A 23,390-nucleotide genomic window follows, 5' to 3' on the forward strand; every position below is an offset into this window, starting at 1 on the left:
GATACACACTTGTAAAAGTGTATCTACCGCCAGTGACGAAGATCTTGCACATGACATTTTCTCGTGACATGTCTCTTCTGTTCCATGCACAGCTAATGAAGATCATAACTTTAATGAAAGAACAAACGCAAAAAAGAAAAAAAAGTGTCGAGTTATCCTGACGTATTCACAGCTGTCCTAATGTATCTAACAACAGTTACAGCTGTTGGAAAAACTGAGCTTTCGTTTTCCAAGCTAAACATATATTTAAAAAAAGTACTTACATCCCAAAATAAGTCACACATGGGTATCCGACTTAGCACTACTGTCAATAGGAGAAGGGTGGCGCGAATGATCATAGACTCGTTTGATCAGCGAGACATTCTAACAGAAAGGTTGAAAAGTATTAACTGGCAGACCTCTAAGCAAAGCGCAGTACAATTCTCAAGAGCATTCTTGGAAAACTCCAAGACCCATATTTCAATATCGAAACCACGAATCAATTATTCAAAAACAGTCTTAATCGCATTTATTATTATTATACCGCCAACCGGTTTCAACCCGACGTAGGGGTCATCTTCTGGGCGTTTACACCATTGGTCGACTGCTGGTGGTGTCACTCCTGTCTACATAACGGCAGGAAACTAGTTTCGTGCCGTTATGTAGACAGGAGTGACACCACCAACAATGGTGTGCCGGCTTGAGTGGCCGAGCGGTTCTAGGCGCTGCAGTCTGGAACCGCGCGACCGCTACGGTCGCAGGTTCGAATCCTGCCCCAGGCATGGATGTGTGTGATGTCCTTAGGTTAGTTAGGTTTAAGTAGTTCTAAGTTCTAGGGGACTTATGACCTCAGCAGTTGAGTCCCATAGTGCTCAGAGCCATTTGAACTATTTTTTGAACAATGGTGTAAACGCCGAGAAGATGACCACTACGTCGGGTTGAAACCGGTTGGCGGTATAATAATAATAAATGCGATTAAGACTGTTTTTGAATAATTGATTAATAATACTAATCGCTGCTTCATCTTCACAACCATGTTGTCCAGAAACCACGAATGTTCAACCACCTACGTAATTACAAGGAATGTATTCGCATTTGCAAATATGGACAACCATCATCTGTATGATGGAATGACGACAGTGAAAATATGTGCCAGACTCGAACCCGGTTTTCCCGCTTATCGCGAGCCGCCTTACCATTTGGCTATCCGCGCAGGACGCACGGCCACACCCAAACTTTCATATGTCGTCAACCATTTGTCTACAACCTGTACTCGTACATCCATTATGCGTGTTCCCGTACAGGGGAGATGGTTTATTTGAAAGTCGCTTGCCCGGTGTCGACAGATAAATACGATATTGCAGTGCCTGTATTATTCCGAATTACGATGCAGTGTTCCTTCGGCCATGCATGCATGCATCGTAATTCGAAATAACACGGGCACTGCAATATCGTACCTACCAAATTGTCCCGTACAGATCGCACAGTCGAAATGAAGTTCACACAGAATCATAGAAGCATTTACTCTTCATACGCTCCATCCGCAAATGGAACAGGAGCAGAGCTCAACTTATGGTTCAGTAAAAGGTGCCCTCTCCCACGAGATTTATAGTGATACGCAGAAGAAAGTTACGTAGTAAACTAAAGATCACGAAATATATTTATAAAACAATGGACCGTTTTGCATATACTAGTACAGGAAAAAGTTCGTTTAAATAATTTTTGTTTTATGGGGATTAGAAGCATGTTTCTGTGACTAACGTTTCATCTCGTAGTGCTGGAGACATCATCAGAGGGTATAAAACTTACCTAACAGTTTCAAAGTTAAACAAACTTAGCAAGATGAGCTATTTTATAGATTACAGTACGGAATAGTTAGCGCTGTTACTTTATTTAGTACTGAGGTCCACAACTTGCCTAACTTTAATCCCTCAGCTGCACAAAAATCATTTAACAAAAGGGAATCTATCAAAAGTACAAAAATGACTTTAACGAAAATGGGAAGGAACGAAATGAGACAAGTGGTGGACCTTAGTACTAAAGCCGGCCGCGGTGGTCTAGTGGTTCTAGGCGCGCAGTCCGGAACTGCGGGACTGCTACGGTCGCAGGTTCGAATCCTGCCTCGGATATGGATGTGTGTGATGTCCTTAGGTTAGTTAGGTTTAATTAGTTCTAAGTTCTAGGCGACTAATGACCTCAGAAGTTAAGTCGCATAGTGCTCAGAGCCATTTGAACCATTTTAGTACTAAATAAAACAAACAGCACCAGTTCTTCCCCATTATACACTCCGTAGCAAACGTAGGCGGGACTCTGCGTTCTGACGACGTCACGGCCTTAGCGTTGCATGAATACTTACAAACAAGTCGGTTTGCTGAGCTTGTTTAACTTTGAAGCTACTGCGTCCTTATAGTTTCTGATGATATCTCCAGCATTCGCAGAATAAGAAACATCTTTTGGACCACGATATAATGCACATGAAACGAAAATCAATAAGGACGCAAACAATGACTGTGAATGCCTCGAATGTTCATTGCTGTCACCAAAATATTGTCTCTATCGAGGTCGAAATTGAATTTGACTGTGAAGTTATCTGGACGCGAGTGGCAGGCCTAGGTGAAGTTAAGTTAATTATCGCACTTTCTGCCGGCTCCCGATTTCGCCGTAGCAGCTGTAAATCATTCAAAGAAAGTCCACACTTAGTAGCGCAGAAATAACCGTTTAATGTAATATTAGTTGGTCGCGACTTTAATCTAGCGAGTGTGGACGCCTATGGAATCATTGCAGGGGGTATGGACAGATAGTTTTGTGAAGAATTTTTGAAAGAGTTTCCAGAAAACTGTCTTGAAAAGCTAGTCAGACAACCCATACACAATGGAAATATTTTAGTCTTTGTAACTGCAAACAGGCCTGGCACTATATACGACGTCAGGGATTGAAGAGTTCGTAGATAACAGAACGCAGCATGTCATCCTCAATGGAGAGAAGTCTTCCGAAGTAAGGGTGATTTCAGGTGTGCCGCAGGGGATTGCTATTCACAATATATATAAATGACCTTGTGGATAACATCGGAAGTTCACTGAGGCTTTTTGCGGATGATGCTGTGGTATATCGAGAAGTTGTAACAATGGAAAATTGTACTGAACTGGAGGAGGATCTGCAACGAATTGATGCATGGTGCAGGGAATGTCAATTGAATCTGAGTGTAGACAAGTGTAATGTGCTGCGAATACATAGAAAGAAAGATCCTTTATCATTTAGCTACAATATATCAGGTCAACAACTGGAAGCACTTAATTCCATAAATTATCTGGGAGTAGGCATTAGGAGTGATTTAAAATGGAATGACCATATAAAGTTAATGTCGGTAAAGCAGATGCCAGACTGATATTCATTAGAAGAATCCTAAGGAAATTCAATCCGAAAACAAAGGAAGTAGGTTAAAGTACACTTGTTCGCCCACTGCTTGAATACTGCTCACTGGTGTGGGATACGTAACAGATAGGGTTGATAGAAGAGATAGAGAAGATCCAACGGATAGCAGCGCGCTTCGTTGCAGGATCATTTAGTCATCGCGAAAGCGTTACGGAGATGATAGATAAACTCCAGTGGAAGACTCTGCAAGAGAGACGCTCAGTAGCTCGGTACCGGCTTTTGTTGAAGTTTCGAGAACATACCTTCACCGAGGAGTCAAGCAGTATATTGCTCCCTCCTACGTATATCTCGTGAAGAGACCATCTGAATAAAATCAGAGCCCACACAGAGGCATACCGACAATCTTTTTTTTTCCACGAACAATACGAGGCTGGAATAGAAGGGAGAACCGATAGAGGTACTCAAGGTACCCTCCGCCACACACCGTCAGGTGGCTTGCGGAGTATGGATGTAGATGTAGATATAGATTAGTGGTCATTACATCACCACAGTGACGATGGTCACTAAAGTTAAAAATCCATCAACAACGCTAGGAGAATATTTATGCTAGAAATGCAGATCAGCAGTTGTTAGTATCACACTTAGACAGTTGATTATTTGATTGACATCTAGTTCCAAGATGATGAACGTAGAGAACTTATCGGCAAGTTATCTGATTGTAAATCCCGCTGTGGATAAATTTGTGCCGAGTAAATTGATTAAGGACAGGGAGCTTCCACCATGGTTTAATAATAAAATTGGGAAAATGCTGAAGAAGAAGATATTGGTGCAGTCCCAGTTTAAAAAAGAAAGCGCAAATGACGACAAAAATAGTGAGCAGAAATTCGTTCGTCTGTTAGAAGATCGATGCGCTAAGCGTACAGCTCTCACCATTCCACATGTCCGCCCCGACAGCTGAGTGGTCAACGTGACAGATTGCCGTCCTAGGGGCCCGGGTTCGATTCCCGGCTGGGTCGGGGATTTTCTGCGCTCGGGGACCTTGTGTGGCGTTGTCTTTATCATCATTTCATCCCCATCCGGCGCGCAGGTCACCAAATGTGGCGTCGAATGTAATAAGACCTGAACCAACGCGGCCGGACCTGCCCCACAAGGGGCCTCCCGGCCAATGACACCAAACGCTCATTTCCATTTACCATCATACATTAGCGAAAGATATTGCCGAGAACCCGAGAAAACTCTGGTCCCATGTAAAATCACTAAGCAGGTCGAAGGCTGCTGTCCAGTCACAGGTCGATCAGCCTGGCGTGTCAATATCAGACACCAAAAGGAAAACTGAAGTTTTAAATTTCGCGCCTCAGACATACTTCACGCAGGAGGCGGGTACAAACATACCGTCTTTTGACAGTGTGCTGTGTCGTCGGCACGGTGTTGAGTTCGCCTTTACTCTTGTTCGACGTCCAAGTGCATATGGGTCTGGAAAGAAGGTATGTTTATGTAAAAATATGTGTATTATATCGTATATTGTGTACGTGTTGTTGTAACAATGTTCTAGACACAAGGTTCATTGGAAGTCAAAAAGAGATTAATGCACGAAGTAGAGAGGCAGCCACTGACCACCGCTCGTGCTCGTCGAAGGCCAACGATGATAATGAAATCATTGGCGAAAACGACGTTAAGTGTTTGTTCGCAGTGATCGTTCCAAATGACTTTTACTTCAGAAGATCAGGTAGTCAACATACGAGCTTCTTAGCAGTCAGTTCGTCAAAAGACGACCGCTCTGGTGGGGCCAGACTTACGGGTTCGATAAGTAAAAAATTCTGAAGAGACTACCGTTAACTGGCGTGGCTGCGTCATTTTTTCTTCCAACCTCGGTTTGCGGTTGACTTTGTTCGAATGGGTTGCGCTGGTAGTATTCGCTCCTACGAATTGTTTAGTGCTAGCAAGGGAGATCTTTATTAATTAACAGTATTTTGTGGGAAGAAATAACGATTAATCGTTTACGTGTAACGTGAAAGGGACTGTAGTAGGCAAGACTTCGTTTTGGTGGTAGTCATTAGTGTAATTGTATAGTAAATGATCCGAATTTTGCCCGTATCGTCCAGCTGGTTATCTTAATGCGCTCACAGAAGAGAAACTGTGTAGTTGCTCTTATTTCGGTGAGAACTGGGTGGTCTTGTTGTGCCTGACTGACTCGAGAGCGTATAGGCACTAGCAGATTGCGATTGGAATTACTTGGCCTGTTAATATTGACTTTGTCCACAATAATTGGAGTTGATCCTATCCCTGGCCGTTTTTAAAGTAAAACCCAGTAAAGAAGAACCATCGAACGAACAGCATGTAGCAAAACTGATACTAGATTGACTATGAAAGATGAGTGGTCAAATTTCGTTTCAGGAACTGTAGTGGCTCGCGAATCGCCAACGCCTGAAGAGGCGTAGCTTCGTTGAATTGAAAAATTTTCAGGGACCAAAGAGGGGGCGGGAAATAGGATTTTTGTTTATTTGTTTTTGTGTTTCCTTACTGTTCTCGGGGAAATAACTAGTTCTGCTACTATCAATCACACACAAGCTACGTTTAACTATATTGAAATATCTAAAGTTCAAATATAAACACTTTGTGTGTATTGTTCATTTCAATAGATAGTAACATTTCTGGTGACTGATCGAAATATTTTGATACTACGTATAAGGTAAACTTAATTTTACTATAAGAAGAAGGCATATACAAATCTGTCTGTTGTGGGTTGGCAGGAGAGCCAACACCGGGTTACTAGAGGAAGCCGAAAGGCACGCGTTTTAGCTCACGCAGGCTGGCGTGAGGTCTGGAAGAGGACAAGGAAATTAGCCTTTAGAAAAAACGGACGTAGCTGGTGGAATACTTAACTTTAATCCATAAACAGTGAACGTCACTCTTGACTGTACATTATTCACAATATCAATAGTAACTGAACATGGCGCCTTGCTAGGTCGTAGCAAATGACGTAGCTGAAGGCTATGCTAAACTGTCGTCTCGGCAAATGAGAGCGTATTTTGTCAGTGAACCATCGCTAGCAAAGTCGGTTGTACAACTGGGACGAGTGCTAGGAAGTCTCTCTAGACCTGCCGTGTGGCGGCGCTCGGTCTGCAATCATTGATAGTGGCGACACGCGGGTCCGACGTATACTAACGGACCGCGGCCGATTTAAAGGATACCACCTAGCAAGTGTGGTGTCTGGCGGTGACACCACACTGTCCTTTGCTTAGGAAAGCTTAAGTCATCATTATTGATGTGTTAATTTCTTTAACGGTGGAGAAACCCCATAGGAAAGGTAACTGACTAGAACTGGTTAATGCCAAGTAAAGACTATTCATAGTTTTGGTCTGTTAAAAGTCAGTTAGTCATATATTTACTGTCGTCGTACTTAAAGGAGAGAAAAAATGATAATTATGTACTTAACAACTAAATAAAAAAGACAAATAGTTAAAAGAACTTTAATAATTGGGATTTGAGTTTTGTTAAGAAAGCGAACATTTGTTAAGTGGTTCTTTTCCGTAGTTACTGAAAGTGATCGCAGATAATCAGTGGTTGTACTATCACTGTGATACGTCAGCCCAACTAACGAATTCTCAGTTTAGCGACCGCTACACACGTACCCGCCAGGGTACCCGAGAGCGCTAACGCACTGCTTCCTGGACTCGGGTAGGCGCGCCGGCCCCAGATCGAATCCGCCCAGCAGATTGACGACGAGAGCCGGTGTGCCGCGCAGCCTAGATGTAGTTTTTAGGCGGTTTTCCACATCCTGCTAGGTGAATACTGGGCTGGTGCCCACGTACCGCTTCAGTTACACATTGTTTGCCACAATTGAATTTATTGCAGTAAACAACAGAGAGCAATTTTTACACATTTCATTAGGAAGAGTTTTTCCAAAGATTTGTGCGTAAGTAAATGTTCTGCTATGAAGGTGGTACCTATTGATGTTAGTCTGAGTTGAGCCGATTTGTTAACTGTTCATTTGTCTCGAGTAGGACTTGTGATAGTTAAGTTGTTGACGTAAGTCGTAGAAGCCTGTGTTGCTGCTGCATATTGTAAAGTACAGCGTATTTGTATATATATATATATATATATATATATATATATATATATATATATATATATTTCGGGCCTAGATATCCCTTCCTTTAAAGTAACAATATACATGTATTCATTATAAGAGAGTAGGATCGCGTCTTATGGTTATCCTTACTTTAGAACTTTTATTTGGAAATTGTCAGCACTCTCAACAACCCTGGAATCTAACTTCAAAAGTCAGGCGTAAAGATTAACAATATCTTCTATTACAATCACTGTATGATTTCTGGTGTGCCGGACGGCAGGTATACCTGAGTAGTATCGCAACAGGAAGCGAGTTGAATACAGTGAGACTTATTGTACAATGGCTCGCTGTATTGCAGCATCTTAAGCGTAAATAGGACTCATGTTTACACGCCGCCACAGTACAACAGTCGCACAGACTTCTGTATGGAGGAAATACCAATAGGTACCACTGGCACAGAGAATCAACTGAAAGAGTTGGAAACAAGTTAGTCTCCAGGTCTGGGTGGGATACCCATTGGGTTTTTCAGAGGGAACACTGAAGTATTAGCCCACTGCTTAGCTTTCATTTATCTTGAATCCCTCGTTCAGCGCAAAGTCGCAAGCGACTGGAGAAAAGCGCAGTTGGCTCACGCATAAAAGAATGGTAAAAGAACGGACCCGCATAATTATAGACCAATATCCTTAACATCAGTTTGCTGCAGAGTTCTTCAACATATTTTGAACCAGAATATAATAAATTTCCTTGGGACAGAAAAGCGTCTGTCCACAAAGCAGCACTGATTTAGAAAGCATCGCTAATGTGAAATTCAGCTTGCCGTTTTATTGGATGACGTCCTGCGAACCTTGGATGAAGGGCAACGGGAAATATCATAGCTCTAGATTTCCGGAAAGTGTATGGCACCATGCCATATTGCAGACTGGTAACGAAGGACCGAGCATACGGATAAGGATTAAAGATATGTTACTGGCTCGAAGACTTCTTAAATAATAGAACCCAGTACGTTGTCGTCGACGGCGGGTGTTTATCAGAGACAAGGGTATCATCAGGAGTGCCACAGGGAAGTGTGATGGGTCTACTCTTAATCTCTTTATACATAAATGTTTAGACGGACAAGGGGAGCAACAGTCTGCGGCTCTTTGCTTATGATGCTGTGGTGTATGGGTAGGTATCGTCGTCGAGTGACTGCAGGGGGATACAAGATGACTTAGACAAAATTTGCAGTTAGTATGGTGAATGGCAGCTAGCTTTGAATGTAGAAAAATGCAACTTAATGCAGATGAGTAGGAAAAACAAACCTGTGATGTTCGAATACGACATTAATAGTGTGCTGCTTGACACAATCATGTCGATGAAATATTTGCAAGGCGATATGAAATGCAGCAAGCAATGGTCGACTTTGTTTTATTAGGAAAGTGTAGCTCATCTGTATTGGAGACAGCATATAGAACACTAGTGCGACCTGTTCTTGAGTACTGTTTGAGTGTGCGGGATTTCCACCAGGTCAGACTGAACGAACACATCGAAGCAGTTCACAGGCGTGTTGCTAGATTTATTACCGGAAGGTGCGATCAGCACGCAAGTGTTATGGAGATATTTAGTGAACTCAAATGGGAATCTCTGGAGAAGAGGCGAAGTTCTTCACGAGGATTCTTATTATTTAGAGAATCCTTATCTGAAGCTGACTGCAGAATGGTTCTACTGCCGCCAACATACACCTCACGTAAGGACTACGAAGACAAGAAACGAGAAATTAGGGGTCAAATGGAGATATATAGATAGTCGTTTTTGCCTCACTCTATTTGCGAGTGGAACAGGAAAGGAAATGACTATTAGTGGTACAGGATACCTTCTGGCATGCACTGTAGGCTGGCTTGCAGAGAATATATGTGGATATAGAGCTCCTCGCCTATTTATGCAAAATACATTCCACTTATTAACGTTCAGGGTCAACGGTCTTTCCCTGCACCAACTGTCTATTCTCTGCATGTCCTACTAGTTAAATACAGGTTCTCATAAAAAAGTTTGGTTTTGTATTTAATTAACAAGTAATTTGAGCAGTCTGTCACATTCGTTATTTGAAATGATGCTGGGACGAATTGCTGTTTCCAGTATGATTAGGTCAGGGTAAAATAGTTAAAATTACATTTCGCTTCGTAAAGTATTTAAAATAAAATAAAACTGTCTTTTTAAGTCAGTCCTACTTTACTTCTTGACTCAACTGGGAATAGAATGACCACAGAATGGTAGAATGTAGTGTGTGTGTGTGTGTGTGTGTGTGTGTGTGTGTGTGTGTGTGTGTGTGTGTGCATGTGTGTGTTTTAGGGGAGAGAAGGGGTGGCTGGCTGAGAGAGACGATTTGTGAGCGATGTTTTGTTGACCTGGGAGTAGAAATATAGGAAGAGGACGGAGCCCTCCTTTAAGTAAAAGCCCTGGGATCCACATAAATGTACATATGCCCTGGCAACCCTGGTGAGCCCAAAATGTATGTACTTCCTTGTAGAGGATATTGGTGTATTTTTTTGACGATCTTATACTGTAGAACAACGTACAGCAGCTTTTGACAATGTTGACTAAATACACTGTTTGGAGGTCTGAAGTTATGTGTGATAAAATAGAGGAAGCGAAAGATTATTTGCAACTAGTACACAAACGATACTGCAGTTATAAGAGGCTGAGGACATAAAGGACAGGCACTAACTGAGAATAGAGTGTTTTAAATCTTTCTATATAGTAATTATTATAAGGAACTATGCAGAAATCGGGAAATAATTGAAATTCAAAGAAAAGAACTAAAACCTTTAACGTTTGTTGATGATGCAGTTCTGTCAGAGAACTGAAAGTTAGATCTGTGTACAAACTTAGTCAGTTAATTGCTTTGGACTGATGTGACTGTCACTGATTTCGATCACCCAATCGTCAGTAGCGCAGGTATTTGATTTTCCTTGTAATTATATTCTGTTACATTCCATAATTTGCATTTAAATGCAAATTAAATACGATTAAGCTTTGCCAGTGGCAGAGATTTCTGTTGGGAATCAGGTTTCACAGAGACAACTAAGTGTTTCTGAATTCCAGAGACATACTAAGTACCATTATCACAAGCTGTTCAGCCTTTATTTTCAGCACTCAACTAATCATCATATTATTATGAAATAAAGAACTGCACACTTGAAATAAAACAATAATGCTGCGATCATGCCTCATGGAGAGACGCGAACGTTCAACTGCTGTATCACCCTGCGGAAATGGCTTTCTGCCTGTGCAGTCGCTACCATGGCTGCTAATGTTGGCTTCCATAAACCAGCATCGCAGCTCAAGGATATAAGATAGCCATGGTTCTCAAGAGGCTGACCACCCCCATGCAGCCCCACAGATAAAAAAAATGCTGACCAGCGTTAGGGATGACAGTAAAGACTCACAAATCTTTTGTCTACAGTGATGTTTTATAATGAGATCAAATATCCCATAATGAAGTAAGCTCCTAGAGTGATGAAGGTCTGATGACTGGTTACAATTGTAACATTGTGGAATGACAGCCACACTACTGCTAAAAGACGATTTGTCTGTGAGCCATCACTAGTGCAGTTTCCCCTTGAATAAAATCATTTAACATGTTAGATACTAAATTTCCAAGTTTAAAACTTTTCAGTTAGTATTATATGTTGTGAATCATATGTTAAATTCTTCCTGCAAGTAAAATTGTTCAAATGGCTCCGAGCACTATGGGACTTAACATCTGAGGTCATAAGTCCCCTAGAACTTAGAACTACTTAAACCTAACCAACCTAAGGACATCACACACATCCATGCCTGAGGCAGGATTCGAACCTGCAACCGTAGCGGTCGCACGGTTCTAAACTGAAGCACCTAGAACCGCTCAGCCAACAGTCGCCGGCATTCTTCCTACAATACCTAATTATATTTGCAAGTGTATCATTTGGTATGTTTTCATTTAAAAAGGTATACAATTTTATTATTGTTTTTTGTGCATAAATGTAATTCTTCTATACATATTTATTATCATAATTTTGAATAAAATGGAATAGACCTGCGTTTATGTCATTATTTGTTTTGTTATTTTAAGATCACTAAAAGCATTACAAGCTTTTAAAAAATTATTCAGTGGATAAAGATGCCATAATTCTTGAGAAAAAAGTTCATTTTGTAATTCAACATGATCAAATAAAGAAGAATCAATTAACTGATAATTTTTAGTTTAGTCTGAAAAATAGCGAAAGTAAATAAAGGCTTATCAAATTCAACAGAATTATAATAATTAGTATATATAGTTCAAATTTCTTTTTCCATTTAATCCAGCAATAAGTGATTTGTAGTTCAAAGAACGAAATTGGACTTTTCAATTTTTCAGTCTTCCTTTTTCTAGTGCAAGTGACTATTCTTATTCATATTTAATGACTGGAACACAAATTTCCATACTTGTTACAACATATTTGCTTTCTTTTGGATATGATTCTGGAATATCACCACCATTATTATTTTTACTAAATCATCTAAGAACAGAATCTTCAGCACTTGAACCCAAGTGAAAATTACACTCAAAACTCCTTCCCACATTAGTTCTTTGTAATCTATGAAAAATCCATCATGTAATTCTCTAGGATAAAGTACTTCGCTTTGCTTGTTTTTAATTTTACCAATGTTAAGAATATGACCACACATGATACAGACAAAGTTAATCAAATAAGAACTGATGAAGAAATAAAGGGAGGTTCTATGCCAGTCAAAATATAGTTTCCTTTCTTAATTGTGATTACATCAGTCAATTTTAACATGTAATTATCAATTAGTTGAAAATTTTAATTTAGCATTATACACTCCTGGAAATGGAAAAAAGAACACATTGACACCGGTGTGTCAGACCCACCATACTTGCTCCGGACACTGCGAGAGGGCTGTACAAGCAATGATCACACGAACGGCACAGCGGACACACCAGGAACCGCGGTGTTGGCCGTCGAATGGCGCTAGCTGCGCAGCATTTGTGCACCGCCGCCGTCAGTGTCAGCCAGTTTGCCGTGGCATACGGAGCTCCATCGCAGTCTTTAACACTGGTAGCATGCCGCGACAGCGTGGACGTGAACCGTATGTGCAGTTGACGGACTTTGAGCGAGGGCATATAGTGGGCATGCGGGAGGCCGGGTGGACGTACCGCCGAATCGCTCAACACGTGGGGCGTGAGGTCTCCACAGTACATCGATGTTGTCGCCAGTGGTCGGCGGAAGGTGCACGTGCCCGTCGACCTGGGACCGGACCGCAGCGACGCACGGATGCACGCCAAGACCGTAGGATCCTACGCAGTGCCGTAGGGGACCGCACCGCCACTTCCCAGCAAATTAGGGACACTGTTGCTCCTGGGGTATCGGCGAGGACCATTCGCAACCGTCTCCATGAAGTTAGGCTACGGTCCCGCACACCGTTAGGCCGTCTTCCGCTCACGCCCCAACATCGTGCAGCCCGCCTCCAGTGGTGTCGCGACAGGCGTGAATGGAGGGACGAATGGAGACGTGTCGTCTTCAGCGATGAGAGTCGCTTCTGCCTTGGTGCCAATGATGGTCGTATGCATGTTTGGCGCCGTGCAGGTGAGCGCCACAATCAGGACTGCATACGACCGAGGCACACAGGGCCAACACCCGGCATCATGGTGTGGGGAGCGATCTCCTACACTGGCCGTACACCACTGGTGATCGTCAAGGGGACACTGAATAGTGCACGGTACATCCAAACCGTCATCGAACCCATCGTTCTACCATTCCTAGACCGGCAAGGGAACTTGCTGTTCCAACAGGACAATGCACGTCCGCATGTATCCCGTGCCACCCAACGTGCTCTAGAAGGTGTAAGTCAACTACCCTGGCCAGCAAGATCTCCGGATCTGTCCCCCATTGAGCATGTTTGGGACTGGATGAAGTTTTCTCATTAATAGGAAATAGGTAAAACTGATTACTCTAGATTTTTTCCATCATTTCTTAAGAAAAATTTTCATTTAGTCATTTTTAAAATTACTGCTACACAAGAACAATTGAAGTCATTTTAATCGGTTACAGTAATTATTAAATTTTGAATAGTATCAAAAATCAGAATATTTGCAGTATGAAAATGATCAGAATATTTAACAAACATTCCATCAGCCAAATTAAAATTAATAATAATTAATTCAAATTGAAAAATTTTGTGAACTTCATTAGCAATAATTTTTTACAATTTTCAATAATTTGATTATTAAATTCCAAAATTTGACCAAATTTTGTTTTCCTTATTCATATATAATTATAATCAGTTTCAATAGTAAACCTGTTTAAAATTTTATCTTCTTTAATGTGTATACTGGGTTCTCTTGAATGAATAAATTTTTCCTGAATTTTTTAAACTAAACTGACTGTCAACAAATTTCTGTTCTTTCTGACACACAACACAATTTCTTATTGTTTGATGTAATATTTGGAAATAAAAAAGTTGCATAAAAATCAACTAATAGGTATACCATTTTTACAAGTTTTTCTTATTGGAACAGTTAACCTTTTTTTAAAGAACAGATGATCTATAGATAAGTGAGTCATTTATTATTAATAAAATTTATGTTTGTAAATGAATGATTGGGATCCAAAATAAGAATTACAGAAAAAATAAAAAAATAAAAATGGTAAACATTTACCACACTATATTTGATGTTCAGCAATTGGCCCAAATAGTTGGGGAAAAAGAATGTTGTTGTTTGATAATTGTATTCTTGCTCTGGGGTAGTTAAATAGAATGAAAGTAATTATTTATACATTTATTCTAAAAGTTTAGGTCAACCAAAATATCTAGAATTATTAAAAGATGTGAAATAATTGAAGGTACAATTAATTAGAAAATTACTACTTTTATTGAAAATAATTATGTAGTTATTCTGTTAGATAAGTCTGAAAATAATTCACTAGTAGATTTTGATAAATTCATTCTTGAAATTCAAGATATACTGTAGTTCAAGATTATTTTACTAGAGGTAGAAACAAAGGAATAGATTGTATTTAACTCAAATATATTTAGAAATACCAAAACAATTAGCTGGAGATAAACTTCATTTTTTAAAAATATTTTCAGATAAAATGAAAAAATCTAAATCATATTTATCACGAATTTGTTGGCTGTGACTTAAAATTTTGACGATTTAAGAGAAATCTGTAGTAAATATTGGAATAAAGATGAATTCGGTTTTATTACAATAGTTAAGACAAGAGAAATTAAAAGTGGTAAACATAGAGAAAAGATTAAGAACCTTTTAAAAGTTGAACATAAATCCAGAATGAGATTTTCACTCTGCAGCGGAGTGTGCGCTGATATGAAACTTCCTGGCAGATTAAAACTGTGCGCCCGACCGAGACTCGAACTCGGGACCCTTGCCTTTCGCGGGCAAGTGCTCTACCAACTGAGCTACCGAAGCACGACTCACGCCCGGTACTCACAGCTTTACTTCTGCCAGTACCTCGTCTCCTACCTTCCAAACTTTACAGAAGCTCTCTTCTTTTTGAACATAAATGTTGAATGTTAAAAACGTATTTGATTATTGGTCTTTGTTCTTAATAAGTGTTTAGAAAATAGAACACAGAGGTTGCTAAAACAGCCAGCAAAATAAAAAAATTAAAGAAAATTTGAGAGAAGAATTTAAAAATAGAAAAGGCAACCAAGAATGCAATATGAAAAAATAAAAAAGAAGATGAACCAGTTATCGACGCTATCAAGCAAGCAAAACAGTGAATCGAAGGATTAGATGTTAATGTGTTACAAGTGATTGAAGAAAATAGAGAAGTTGAAAAACAGATGATTCCTTATAATCAAAATTACTTAGAATAATCAAATTATATTCCACCAAACAACAAGAAATTTCAGAATGTGATTATATGTCAAGTGAATTAGAAATATATAATTTGTTGAAGAATTACAAAAGTGAAAGAAAAAATTAAAAAGCAAAGAACCTAAAAACTAAATATGAATGAAAGAATGCAAGAATTCCTTGATCATCCTGAAAATACAATTTTTGGATTAAGACTGGTTTGTAGTTTTAAATGTAGTGGTAAATATCCAGTGGAATTCAGTGCTAATAAAATAAGAATTGGTGTAACAGAATATGAAGGTACAGATGGATTAATAAATTTTTTAACTAAAAAACAAACTACTATATATGAGTTATGTGAAAAATTTGATTCTCTTGATTTACAAAATTATGCTACAATTTATTCAACTCAAATGCTTTATATAATGAGAGTAATCCAAATTAAATAAAAACAAATAAAGAAAATAAATATAATAGTTTGATGAAAACAATTGTTGAAGATTATTTTTTCAGAAAGAAATCTAAATAAATAATTTCGGCAAGTTGGTTAAGGTTTAATTAAGAAATACACAAAAAACAGTGAGATATAATTGAATGAGTGGTACTAGAGATTTAATTGATAGATGAGCAGTAATTTGAGTTATTTGTGCAGAAGATATAGCTGCAAATAAAAATTCCATTATGAAAAAGTTGGAATAGAAATATAACAAATAAATTTAGTTTTGTGATTATTAATAATCAAAAGGAATTCCTTATTTAATTAGGTTTTGAATAATATAATGTTTTCGAAAAGTGAAAAATATGGAAAAGAATTGTTGTAGCCCCGAAACAAAATTAGGAGGAAGATTAGCTACAGGACACTAAGGAGTTAATCCATTTGATGAAGCTTGTGAAAAATGTGATACTGCATATAGTTTTAATAAAAATTTGGAAAAAATGACAAGAAGTGGCTACGGAACTTCATTTATTTGGGAAACAAAAGAATGTGTTCTAATGATGCTTCATTAGGCCCAAAATTAGGAATTTCAGCAGTTAGAGGAATAATGTATGGAAAACGAAAATTAGGACTGGGTGTTAAGGACTGTGGCTTATAAGAAATTCTTCATTAATTTTTAATCAACATAAATTAACAGTTTTAGTATTGATTATACTAATCTTCCAAATACTAAAATAGAACAAAACTCAATTAAATGTACATTAAATAATTGAATAGTATTGATAATTTTAAACTTCTGCACAAATATGAAAGTGTGTCGAACCGATAAAGACTGGTTGAAATTTAATTATTACATTAGGTACTCCTGATATAGATCAAATTGCTGAATATTTAATAAAAAAGAAGGGAACAAAACATGAAGGTGGATTTTTACCATTTATACTTATAAAATTGGATGCAGTTGGTTCTTTATTCAGTAGTGCAGAAGCAGTCACAAAATCAATTCATTATTTAAAAAAATGATAAAGTATTAGAATAACAAAAAAGACCCTATCTAGCAATGGAAAAAAAGCTGGTATGGGACTGAAAAAAGTAATTATGAAAAGTATAATAATCCATTATCAAATTTTGACATAAAATAGTTAAACTATTAAAAATTAAATATCTGTGTGGTGGTTTCATGATTAGCGAATTGCCTACTAAATATTAAAAAAATTGAATGTGAAATAGTTAATTTAGATACATATGCTCATGCTGTAACTCACTGGATTTATTATTTTACTTCAAGAAATAGAGAATTTGTTTTTGATACATTTGGAGGTAATGCACCAAAACAATTGGGAGACTCAAATATAGATGTTTAATTAATTTTAAATTTATAATTTCTTAATGTTATCTGTATCTTTTAAATCTTGTAATAAATCATCATCTTTTCATCACCAACATTACCAATTTTACTTTTTACTGTCTTTACTACAACTGTTTTAATAAATGGGTTGGGTAGTTTGGGGAAGGAGAACAGACAGCAAAGTCATCTGTCTCATGAGATTAGGGAAGGATGGGGAAGGGAGTCGGCCATTCCCTTTCAAAGGAACCATATCTCTGGAGCGATTTAGGGAAATCACAGAAAACCTAAATCAGGGTGGCCAGACACAGAATTGAATCGTCACCTTCCAAAATGCGAGTCCAGTGTGCTAGCCATTGTGCCACCTCAATCGGTAGTTTTAATAAATCATCATCTTTATCATTATGTATTATTGTTTTAAAAAACTTTACCAGAATTGTTTAATTCTTGTAGGAAATCGTCATCATAATCAATATCATCATCATCATCATCATCGTCATCATGATCCATGCTCATTTAATTTGAGTTTAATTTATAATGACCATATGGAATAGTATTTGCTCCATCTTGTAATATAAATCATTTAGCATCATGAGAGCTTAAAACAGTTTTATTACATTCAACTGTATACAATTCATGTTTAAATGGTCTAATTAAATTCGTTTTTCTATATTGTTTTATTTTGTAATCTAACATTTTTTATAATCATCAAAAGCAGTTTCATTTTCTACAACAGTTTTTTTAACGCTTTTATATTCTTTATATGCCCATTTGGACCTACTACTTCATAAGCATATATTTTCGATTGTAAACTGATATGTTCCATCATAATTTTGCCAATATTTTCATTTCCACTTTTCCTTAAACTTTTTTGTTTAATTGTGGAATTTCATAAATATTATATTTATGATAATAGCATGTGTCAAATTGGTTTATCATAGATTTCAAATATTTATAAAAACCATCAATTCTTTTATCATAAATAAACGAATCTGTATTGATATAACATAAATCAATATTTTTACCATATTTTTGCTCCAATACATTATAATGGAAATCAACTTTGCTTTCGAAATATCTAATAAACTCAATCCAACACAACTTGGTTTATTGAAATTTATTTTTTCTTCATGTGAACTGCAGCTACATATTCTGAAAATACAATAGTATGGTCATAATTCCGTTTTGAAACTTGTTTCCTATGTCTTTTGGTCGTTATTATTTTAATATTTTGTCTTTTACTAATATTTTTCTTCGCTTTACTAAAAACTGTACTGTACTTTAGATTATAAAAACCTTTTTAAAACTCAGCTTTAGCTGCATTTTTTTCTCATTTCTGTATAAAAATCAATGAACTTTTCGAACCAATCTGTTTGTCAAATGACACGTCCCTGTGAATTGTAGTTAATTTTAATGCAAATTTAAAATGCAGTTGAAGATTTCTGTATTATAAAACATAACTTTCTTTATAGGGTGTAGAAAAATATCCACAATTAGTCACAATAAAAAGTTATTTATTTGTCACACGACCAGTTTCCGGCTTGCGCCCATGCTCAGGTATTTATACATTCATATACAGGTTTATACTGTTGGAGATCACGGTATAAATACAAAAAAAAATTATTTGCTGGTCACTAAACAGATACAAGCGGGACAATTGTAAGTGGCAAGGCAGTATTTGACGAAAATATATCTGTACTTACATAAAGATGAAGCACCATTATTACAGTTACACTGTGTTGACAGGTTTGCCACTTAGTTACATGCTTATTTTATCATTTTCACGTCCATATTTCAGTTTTATCAAGTATAGCTTCATATTTCACTATTACGCTGTGCACTCATGAAATACACTATGTTTAAATACAAACATGTGGGCTGTGGTCAAAGAACTTAGACGTAGGAGATGTAAAGATGTTGCTCATACAGAAACATGTTGGTTATGGTAAAACAACTCAGCTATAGAAAGTGCAAGAGTGTTGCATATATAAAAACTTAAAAAGCTATTATAGACTGCGAAGTTTTTGATGCACATTATGAAATGTTATATATATGAAATTACTAAAAGCTATTACAAATTAAAAAATGACAGCTAGAGCTGTTTTGAGCTACACTGTTGTCACAAACCTCAGATCTAGGAGTTACAATAATGTTACATACATGAAATTTTGAAAGCTATTACATGTTATACAATTACAGTTACAGCTTGTGTTTACAATATGACTGTTACAAATTATGATAATGAGTCTTGGACTGTTGTATGACTGCTATATCGAATTTCCATAGAATATTACTTTGTTATTATATCAAAGGATAATTAGTGTCTGTTTTTGAATATTTCATGAAATATGTGAAGATAGGATTTGTTTGCAAGCTCCACTTGTTCGTTGAGGATAAGATCTGGTGAGTTAGAGTTGTGGATATAAATTTCTAAGTCTACAAGCAGATTCATTTTCTTTCCTTTGTTCACAGAGTGTGGTATTTGTTGGTTTTTGTAATACATCTAAAAGACTGTGGTCACTCAGTCACAGCCATTACAGAAATGTTGTTTAAATTTCTTGTTCTATGAACTTCATGAATTTGTTTTAATTTTTATTTTTCAGTTTGTTATCATTGTAATTAATATCAACATTTGGATTTTCAATGGGATTCCCTAACTTTTGTTTATTAGGTTTAGAATAAATCTCTAAATTTTTTGCGTTACAAATTTCTTGAAGTTGTTTTACCGTTTAATTTAAAATTCATTGTCAATATTGTGTCTTAACATGTTCAGTAAGATCGATTAATTGTTGTTTATTAAGTTTAGAATAATTCTGTGATTTTTTGCTTCACACATTTCTAGAAGTTGTTGTATAGTTTTATGCTCTGAATCTTTATGGTTATAATTATTAATAAACGTTCTGAGTCGAGTCAAATTTAATTCTGAATAACCTTTCTGGTTATTAGCTGTACAACAATTGTGCAAGTCTTGTAATCAAACAGTGTCTGTTGGTTTGTTCATTTTTTTCAGTTTTATTTATATGTAAAAATGTTAGACTTCTATTTTCTGAAACATTTATGGTTAAAATATACCTAAATGTCTCTTCATTTTATTTATATAATAATTTAGATTTTTATTTTTGAAAACTTTTGCATTTGAAAAGTATTTTGAGTTTTTTCACTTTCATTTACATACAAAAAATTTAAATTTTTGTTTTTTAAAACATTTACAGTTAAAATGTAAGTCAGTTTTCTTCCTTACATGTACTTGAAAGCATTTTTTCAAAAAATAAAAAATCTATTTTTTCATATAAATCAAAGCTGAAAAAGCTCAAAACACATTTCAAATGTAAACTTTGACAAAAAATAAAAACTAGATATTTTATGCAAATAAAAGTGAGAAAGCAATCATGCATATTAATAATAATGATCTGTTTAATGAGCTTAAAAGTTATAGTAAAGGATGTGCAGTTACATATATTAAATTATCAGAATTAAACATAAGCAAATCATATTGTATTTCACAAGCTGAACTAAAGTTGGTAAAAAGGTTTTATTAGTTTTAAACAATAAATATAAAGTCGTTATTCTCAAACATTATACTGAAATTTTTTGGAAAAAAAAGTTAAAACAAATGATTAATTATAACTTTAAATGTCATGGTAAAAATGAAATTAATGATTATTCCGTTCTTGAGATTGATTTTGAAAGTTTTTATATGTTTTTAAAATTTAAACCAAATTAATATCTTGTCAACTATCTAATTTTTAACTGAATAAATTTTTTAAAAAAATTTGGTCTGTTAAATAATTTTTAACTGAATAAATATATTTGGTAAAATTTTGAATTTTAACTGTAGAAATTAATTGTTTTAAAAATTTGGTTTCATAAATAGTTTTTAACTGTATAAATGTGTTCAATGGAATATTTAATTTGTAATTGAATATTTCTTCAGTTAACTATTTAGTTTTGCACTGAATAATTTTTTTGCTAAATATCTAATTTTTAACTTAATATGTCTTTGGTAAATAATGAATTTTTTACTGGATATTTTCCCATTAAATAATGAATTTCTAAGTAAATATTTTCTTTGGTTAAATATTTAATATCTAAATGATTGTTTGTATCTAGAAATTACCGTTGTTTATGATGAAAAAACAACGAATATTAGATTTATTTTTTTTGGAAATTTCGTCAGGAACGGTAAATGAAATCTAGTGTTAAGTAACCCAATCTCATATTTTCTAGCCATGCTCATCTCGCGAGATATAGGTGGCATGAGTAATATGTTGCCTTATTCTTGTTGTAAGCACACTCTGGGAATTTTTATAGTTAATCTGTTCGTTATGTAGGACGATATTGTTGTAAAGTCACATACTCGATTTGGAGGAAGATCGTCGCAATGCTTTTGCATGTATTAAATGAATAGGTGATGAAATGCGCTGCACATGTCTGGAATCTACACCAACATCTGCTTACATTTTCTGTAAGTTACTGTGCAGTGCATAATGGAGGGTATGCAATACCACTGTTAGTCACTCCTTTCCCTTGGTATGAGCAGATGGATACTAACAACAGGAGTGATGGTCTGGGTTGCCATTTCTTTTCATAGCAGGACCTTGTTGGTTGTCATCTGTGGCTTCATTACAGCATAGTGGTATGTTGATGATACACTAAGCACCGTTTTTTGCCCCTTTACGGCAAAGCATCCTGAGCTTAGATGATTAGTAAGATAACGGTCACTAGTACAAGGTGCGTGTTTCTACTGCTTGTCTTCATGGCTGCTTCTTTGACCAGCAAGCTAACTGGATCACCTGGCTGGAGTGGCCGAGCGGTTCTAGGTGCTTCAGTCGGGAACCACGCGACCGCTATGGTCCCAGGTTAGAATCCTGCCTCGGGCATGGATGTGTGTGATGTCGTTAGGTTAGTTAGGTTTAGGTAATTCTAAGTTCCAGGGGACTGATGACCTCAGATGTTAAGTCACATAGTGCTCAGAGCTACTTTTTTTTCTAACCGGATCTCTCCGCAATTGAAAACGTCTGGAGCATTATGGCAGGGCCCTTCAAACAGCTAGGGGTTTTGACGATCTAACACGCCAATGTGACGGAATTTGGCACGTTATGCCTCAGGAAAACATTCAGTAACATGCCAGGTCAGATAACTGCTTGCATAAAGACCAGAGGTGGACCTACGCATTACTGAGTGGCTCATTTTGTGAAGCTCTTTCTCTTGAACAAATCACCCAATTTTTCTGAAATTGAATTCACTTGTTTCTCTGTACCTGTTCGTACATCTACCGATTCCCACCCCATTCGGATAATTTCTTTGTGGTGTGTATTTTTTTTTTTTTTGTTCCGAGTGTATTTTACGATTCCTAATTTTTCTTGTGTTCCGTCTCCAATTGGTTTCCCGCACAATAACGGATCTTTCGATCAATTTTTGCGCCATCCTATACTTCTGCTTATGTCTATGGTCAACTGCCAGTCTGTGCACAAAGTTTCAAACCTTTGCAAGAGATCACAGCTTTGCAACTTTTCCCTATACAACAGCATCATCAGTGAACACCTTCTCGGTGTTCCCAGCGATTTTTACACATGGTGAACCCGACCTCCACAGTAAACATTTTGGAGGTAGTTCATGGATATTTACTGCGTCTTTTAGTACAAGGTTCCTATAGTTTCCAGTGACTCATTACACAGTAATTGCATTTCGTTTTAATTCTTCTTTCTGTATTACCCTGAAAATACCTGTACAGTTGTGCGACTGGATCTGTGATTTCCTCTCAGAAAAGTTACAGTACGTAGTAATCGATGTAAAATCGTTGCTTAAAACAGAAATAATATCCAGCATTCCTCAAGAAAGCGTTGTAGGTCCTTAGCTGTTCCTAATTGACATAAAATATTTCGAAGACAATATGACAGCTCTCTTTAAGTTGTTTGCAGATGATGATGTTGTTTTCTGAATAGTAGAGTCACTAGAAGATCAAAACAAATTTCAAAATGACTTAGATACGAAATCTGTATGGTGTGAAAAGTGGAAATTTCTTTCAGTAAGGAAAACCGTGACGTCATCCACATGAGTGTAAAAAGAAATCCGTTAAATTTCGGTAACACGGTGGTAGATCACACAAATCTAAAGGCTATCAATTCGACTAAATACCAAGGAATTACAATTAGGAGCAACTTAACTTGGTACTGTAGTGTTGTGGGGAAGGCAAACCAAAAACTAAGTTCTACTGGCAAAACACTTAGAAAATGCAGCAGGACTTCTTGAGAGACTGGCTACACTACACTTGTTCGTCCTTTGCTAGAGTATTGTTGTGCTGCATGGGATTCTTACCAGATAGAATTGACGGAGGACATCGACAAAT

Source organism: Schistocerca cancellata, chromosome 2 (assembly GCF_023864275.1).
Source record: "Schistocerca cancellata isolate TAMUIC-IGC-003103 chromosome 2, iqSchCanc2.1, whole genome shotgun sequence".
NCBI classification, from domain to species: Eukaryota; Metazoa; Arthropoda; class Insecta; order Orthoptera; family Acrididae; genus Schistocerca; species Schistocerca cancellata.